This window comes from Phyllobates terribilis, unplaced genomic scaffold (assembly GCF_046119375.1).
Source record: "Phyllobates terribilis strain yellow unplaced genomic scaffold, ASM4611937v1 Scaffold_442__1_contigs__length_1511491, whole genome shotgun sequence".
In the NCBI taxonomy this organism is placed as follows: Eukaryota; Metazoa; Chordata; class Amphibia; order Anura; family Dendrobatidae; genus Phyllobates; species Phyllobates terribilis.
The window spans coordinates 107,157-114,823 of NW_027363202.1; the positions used below are offsets into that span (position 1 = coordinate 107,157).

Here is a 7,667-nt window from a genome sequence, read left to right on the forward strand (position 1 = left end):
CAGGCTGGTGGATACTACCTGCTCCATCGCTGGCAGAGTAACCCATCCCCATGGAGGCCGCTGATATCTTCTCTTGTAGAAACGTCTCCAAAATCTATAAAACATCAGGAACAGTCAGCAGAGGGTTTGGTGATTGGCTCATATTGGCGATATACCCAGGGGCATTACTGGGCACAGGGAAGATTGGGAATGAATAGGATTGGCTGTTAGATATGTGATCTCTTCAATTAAAGGGGATGTCTAGTTGGAACAAGTTCTCACTGATCTCTGGATAGGTGATGACTCTTAGATCGGTGGGTTTGGCCGCTATGACCCAATCAGCAGAACAGCACTTATAGATAGAAGTGAGCGAAGTGCAAATGTTCAACCGCCGGTCCGTTCATTCTCTATGGGGGGCGCTGTACTCAGCTTTCTCCTGCATAGAGAATGAATGGAGCGGTGGCCGGGGAGGTACTAGCAGGGATTAGTTGGGTTCCCAGCAGATCTAGAAGTTGTCACTTATCATGTGTTGGGGAATAATGACTTCTCCTCTGATAAATGTGCTGATTCCTGTCAGTTGTGGTCGCTGAGTGCGTGTGATGGGATGTGGCTCCGTCCGTTATATTATATCACGTCTTATACCTATAATCTCTCGCTGATCGCAGGTGTCTGTCTTCACACTCAGATGAGATGGAACAAACTGACCATATAGGACTTTTTTTTTTTCTTCAAATTCAAACCGAGCAATCCTATTGGCTGAGTATGAATGCAGTTACCATGGTGACATAAGTAGCTGCAGATTTAAAGGGACAAGATACTAATATTGTACTAAAGTGTATTTTATTATATACTTCACATAACTGACTGGGTACACCTTGGCGCTGGTGGGATGGCTTTTTTTTTTTAATCAAAAACCATGTTTACTAAGTACCCTATAGTATATATATTTCCTATTGCTTTTACTTACTTATAGCAGGGTATATGTTCATATTGTTTCTATCCTAAGTTTGTCTATTTTCTAATAGAGACATGACCAGTCCTCTTTAGAATTTTATAGTGACCCCATTGAGGTCATGGACTGATATTGGGGATTGCAGAGTTGGGGCAAGGTGTTGGTGCTAAGTAAGTGACATCAAATGAAGGCTATGGTGCATACATAGTAAATCAGTCTTGTTATTCCACAGAAATCCTGTTCTATAACACAAAATATCTTCATATGGTGAGGAGTTGTGTTGTGTTTTTCTCCATTTACATTCTAGCATGGTGATCACATAAAATGTAAAATTCCTATTAAATAATTACTGAATGACAGTAGCCTGTATCCCTGGAGGACAAGTCATTTACCGGTTCACCGGGTTTGATGTTCTAATGCATTTATATGTTTCAGTATTTGTATATATGTATATATATATTTTTTCCCCCTTAAGGGTATTCAAGCGCAAACGGTGGCAAACTTCTTCCTCACCTTTGAAGCACAGCTTTCAATTATTCCTATCATAAACAAGGTAAAAAGCTTCGAGCCGAGCACGATCAGACTCCTTCAGTCCCGCAGCAGGTAAATCTGTGAACATCGCCGGCACTCCTGCTGTTCCTAGTACCGATCCCTCTGAGCGGCTGTGCAGTAATGAAGGCAGGATTCACCCCAAACTTGCTCGTCTTTTTTTTCGATTTCCAGTTCTGGTAATTAGTGATACACATGTGTATATCCAGTGGTCAACTCAAAACCTATGTATGGAAAATCAATTGTTTGCTGTATGCATCTCATTTGTAGGATGCACACTATTCATTTCAATATGGAGCGGAGTAGGAGGAGACTTTCATTACTGTTCCCTTTACTTCCTCCCTGCTGATAGGAAATGCCATGCTGTTTGCTTGTGTCCTGTGATTACAGCAGCCTGCAACAGTTTTCAGCGTGCACTCCCCAGCTCAGGCATCAAGCAGTAAATGATAACATTAAAACGCTGCTACCCCTTTGTTAGTCACTTTTTTATCTTCTTCCCCTTCTACGAATGCTATAGTCCGTTATTCTAGAACTTCTCTGAAAATGGTTCTCTCTGGAGTGTTGGGATTTGGGTTTAGGGTGGGTTATGGGAATTGAAGTTCAGATACTTTGTTCATATTTTTACTATGGAATTACTATGTCATGTATGTTATTTGAAAGATGGAATATTTGTAGTTGGAGTTTTTCAATAAAAATGATTTGATTAAAAAAAGTATGAAATTAAAATTCCTCTGTCCTTGAGAAAGCATAGGATTTTACTAAGAGGTAAATTGCACGTTCCTTGTTTTCCAGGCACTTTACATTTTTGCTAGTTTTGTACGATTACACAATCCCTTTTATAGGCCAGTGCCAGCTGTACATCTCTCCCTAAACTCTTGTTCACACTCCGCTGTCTGTACCTTGTCTTTTTATTTTTTTTCTACAAAATGTGGTTGGAAAAGGGGCAATGTAGCGAGGAATTTACATCAATTTTTGGTGTTCAAAAAAAAAAAAAAACTTTTGTGATGCATCATTTTTGCACAAAAATGTGCAGCTTCCTATTTTACAACACTCTTGCAACTTTTAGAAATTGGGCTTGGTAAGCTACACAGGTCTAAGAACGACGGGTGACGTTAAAAGTGGATAAAGATACACGGTGGCTCAGTGGTTAGCATTGTTGTTTTGCAGTACTGGGATCCTGGGTTCTAATCCCACCAAGGACGACATCTGCAAGAAGTTTGTATGTTCTCCCTGTGTTTGCGTGGGTTTCCTCCGGGTTCTCCGGTTTTCTCCCACACTCCAAAGACATACTGCTAGGGAATGTAGATTGTGAGCCCCGATGGGGACAGTGATGATAATGTCTGTAAAGTGCTGTTAAATTAATGGCGCCATATAAGTGAGTAAAATAAATAAAGATAGATGGAAGTGCTACATAAACATTTATCAAACATCGCGCAACACTTTGATACATTTGGCACAAATAATGGTAACACAACCACAAGCAAAACTGACCTGAGAAAGTCCCTTTATGATACATTTTTCGGAAAGAATTTGAAAGATTTAAAGCGTTAGAAATGAAGAAGATTATCCAATATCACAGAAAAAGGAAAAGTCTCCAGATGTCTTTATGCCGGATGCCGGTCTGTGTCCATACCTAAAGAAGAGCTGCCAAAAGAATGGGAAAGGAATCCTTTAGTAAACATAAATATTCATTGGGGTTTTAGGTGTTAAAAAAATGATCATATGAAAGATTTTGTGATCTGCGGTTACATGATTGTAATAACAACATTAAAGCCCCATTCAGATGTACAGGTTTTATCCATGAGAAACTGAGCAGAACGATATATAGGTTTGTGGGAGAAGATTCAGTATAAATTGTAATTTATTCATTAGATTTGAGAGTCCTCAGTGGTTGATACCTTTAATGGCTAACTGAAAAGATGGTAACAAATTGCAAGCTTTCCAGACTACTCGGGCTTCTTCATCAGGCAGACCTGAGACCTGAGTAGTCTGGAAAGCCTGCAATTTGTTACCTTTTAATGGCTAACGGAAAAGATGGTATCAACCACTGAGGACTCTCAAATCTAAATACTCTTCTATCTACTGGCTAATACGGTACAAAGATAGATGTTTTTCCTGTATCAATTTATTCAGTGGAATCCTGCTGTTTGTACAGATGAGTCCAGTGGGCGGTCCTACTAGTGATTGACAGCTATCTTTGCCTGCATGGTCATACAGGGAACTGTCAATCACTTAGTAGGACCACCCACTGGACTAGTGTACATACGGCAGGACTTTTCACTGCATAAAATGCCAGTTTTGCTGACTCTCTTCCCACAGATATGTCTATCAGTCTGATCAACTTCTCTGCTCTACAACACCCCCCTACAGATCTTATACCATTTCAGCATGACAGGTTCCTTTAATCACCTGCAGATGACATAAGTAGCCATGTTCTGTGTGGCTTACGGAGGGGCTTGATTGCTTGTCAGCTTCAAACAGGTTTCATTTCTTCTGATTCGTTGTAGCCGAGTTCTAAACTGTATTAAGAAATTCATTTCTCTGTTTATTTCTATTAGATGTAGGAGAAGCTTGGAACAAATGTGGAAAGTGTTCTTCAAGAAGTTGTCAGGAGGCTTCCACCGTGAGTACGGACTAATGCGGCTCTATCCATCTTCTCTTTATTAAAGGGACCTGTCACCTTGGAAAATGCTATGTACCTGCAGGTATAGGGTTAATCTGCAGATAAATATTGTTACAGTGCTGCCTGGCCGCCTTATTGATAGTGTAGGTACCGGGAGAAAATTTACTTCTTTCCTCCCTGCAGCCGCCGGCCTTCACTCATCGTTGTGCACGGAGCGGCTACAGTCTTGGATCACAGCACCGCTCGCTATATCAGGGGCGACGGCTGTAAACCCGGCCCGGATTTTGATTGACAGCTTGCTCTGCACAGATGCGCTGCAGAACCACTTAGAATCTGAGTGAAGGAGTAGTATGTTCACAGATAGAGAATATGGCTCATCCACGTGCAGATCTGCTCCACGTCCGATTACATATTTGTGGGAGAAACCCTAGTGGCAGCCTCATATTTCTGACATGGATCCTCTAGCACTATTTGTGAACCTGCGGCTCCCAGCATAACTTGATGAGAGACTGTCAGTCTGCTGGGACCTGTAGTTTCACTACAGCAGGAGTGTCACAAGCTGCGGACCTCCGCTCACTCCAGCACTGGTCGGCATTTTCAGCACATGAACGTACGCTATGCTTTCTGGAGACACAAGGGTGTAGATAATTTTATCAAACCCTTGACTGTAAGTTTGCTGAACCCTAAGTGGATTATATTGTTCCCACAGTTTCAGTTTTGGACCATTTAAGGGGAATTTAAAGGGTTCTGGCCACTGATTTTCCTTAAAGGGGATCAGTATCCCTGTATGTCTTTGTATATACTTGATAAAGACCTATAACAGGTCGAAACGTTATGTGATGGCGGAATAAACTTTGTCTTTTTTAATTCATCACTCTGGACTGAACGCGGTTTACTTACCTTTATCCCCCTTAACAGGATGTCTTATTTTTGTGTTTTTGTCCCAAGATTGAAAAGGGCAGCCCTCTTAAAGCCCTGCTGTTTGACTCAACGTTTGATCACTACAGAGGCGTCGTAGCAGCATCGCCCTGTGTGGAGGTGACGTGTGTAAAGGCAATAAAATCGTGTCTGCCCACTCTGGCAAGTGCTATGAAGTCAATGAGGTTGGCTTGGCATACTGACCCCAGAGGAAGCGCCAGCCGAAAAACTACGTTTTTTTTAAATAATTTTATTAGCCTTTCCCTCTGTCTTCACCAATCAGCCCTCTGTATTGATGATCAGATCAAAGATCTAGACAGGGATTGTCTCACGCTGCATCTCCTTCCTGATTGTATCACTGAGAAGACAGAAGCTGCCCCATCCCATTCTCCAAGAAATGCAGAACCCAATGCATCTGCTGTCCGTGATCCGCTTATTGTCAGAGGACATCATTAGGGACTGCATTTTCTCATTGCTTAAGAAATTGTTGGGGGATCCTGCTAATTGCTGAATAATAAAACTGCAGCACCGCTCCATTTAAAGCAGTGTTTCCCAAACTCCAGTCCTCATGGCCCCCAACAGGTCAGGTTTTCAGGATTTCCTCAGTATTACACATGTGATGAAAGTATCATCAAGGAATCCGGAATTCTCTCACCTGTGCAATACTATGGAAATCCTGAAGACATGACCTGTGGGGGGCCGTGAGGACTGGAGTTTGGGAAACACTGATTTTAAAGGGACTGTCAGCACAGAATGACTGTTGAAACCAAGTACAAGCGCTCCGTGAATCACGGCGTGGGCCAGTCCTTTATATACACCTTCCCACCTGTTTGTTTTACCTCTGTCTCCTTCCTTCTCTGGTTCTATGAAGCCAGAGCTGTCAATCAAAGAAGAGGAGGGTGTGGATAGAGGGAAAACAAGCAGGTGGGAAGATAGATAGATAGATAACATTGCAATACAATATATTGGTTAAAGCAAAGCACATATACTAAATGAGAACATATACTACACTTGATGTTAGCCAAAAGGCCGAGAAGCGATAACCTGAATTGGTTTTGGCCTATGACTGCACCCTGTCTTCAAGAAGGCACCCATTGTAGGGATAGGGACAAAGACTTCCCTTAGGAGGACATGTTGTTCATCAATAGTCATCTTAAAACCCACAACTTTACTGCTTGTTGCAGCTGCAGCCCAAGCGTGCATTTTTAATCTGCATGAGTCTGCCTATTTTCAAACATGCTCCCCTCCCCCCCAATGTCCCATGTACCTGCAGACAAGGGGATGGGGAGAGGATAACTAATTAGTGAACAAACAAGCGGCGGTCCACCTTCTTCCTAGTCTGCAGGCTCCCTGCAGACTGTAGCTGACTGCAGAAGCACAGCCAGATAAAGGCTAGGAGCCCATTATGACACGTGCAATGATGTTCCATTCTTCCATTCTTCCATTATTCCATTGTTCCATTGTCCCATTCTCTTGCATTATTCCATTGTTCCATTCACTCATTACATCTATTGCAAGCAATCTATCTGCCTGGGTGAAAACCAATAGGATGCTCTGATTGACAGACATAGCTAGCACTTTAAAACAACATCTCAGACCAAACTTTTTTTATCTTTTTTTCATCCACAGATAGAAAATTAAAGAAGTCAGTGCTCCACCAGAGGGAGCCAGCATTTCACTAAAGAAATCGTAACGGCCCCCACATTTTTTTTAAATGCGTGGTACTTAGCAACACCCAACTGATGGGACAGTTGAATTAAAAGAGTAGCAGCTGATAACAAGGCCACTGATTAGGTATATGGTGTATGTGCAAAGGTGTAGCAAAGGACAAATGCATTATTGCAGCTTATATCAGAAAGGAAGGGATAGAAAGATAGATAGATAGATAGATAGATTGGATGGATGGAGGGGCATATACACCTATCCAGGATGGATGGATGGATGGCGGGGCATATACACCTACCCAGGATGGATGGATGTATGGATAGAGGGGCATATACACCTACCGAGGATGGATGGATGAATGTAAAAGCATATACATCTACCCAGGATGGATGGCTGGAGGGGCATTTACACCTACCCAGGATGGATGGATGTAGGGGCATTTACACCTACCCAGGATGGATGGATGCAGGGGCATAAACACCTACCCAGGATGCATGGATGGACGCATGGGGCTGAAGGGGGGGCAGGCTGGACATGTGGGGACATGGATGGACGCATGGGGCTGAAGGGGGGGCAAGTTGGACACGTGGGGACATGGATGGACACTTGGAGCTGAAGGGGGGGCAGGCTGGACACGTGGGGACATGGATGGACGCATGGGGCTGAAGGGAGCAGGCTGGACTCGTGGGGACATGGATGGACGCATGGGGCTGAAGGGGGGGCAGGCTGGACACGTGGAGACATGGATGGACGCATGGGGCTGAAGGGGGGGCAAGCTGGACACGTGGGGACATGGATGGATGCATGGGGCTGAAGGGGGGCAGGCTGGACACGTGGGAACCTGGATAGATGCATGGGGCTGAAGGGAGGGCAGGCTGGACAATTGGGGACATGGATGGACGCATGGGGCTGAAGGGGGGGCAGGATGGACATGTGGGGACATGGATGGACGCATGGGGCTGAAGGGGGGGCAGGCTGAAC

The 7,667-nt window shown here is 43.7% G+C and overlaps 1 pseudogene; it reads right to left on the reverse strand.

Annotated features, from left to right (window-relative positions):
- Window positions 1-5,956: 5,956 nt before the first annotated feature.
- Window positions 5,957-6,062, reverse strand: LOC141229002 (U2 spliceosomal RNA; annotated as a pseudogene).
- Window positions 6,063-7,667: the final 1,605 nt, after the last annotated feature.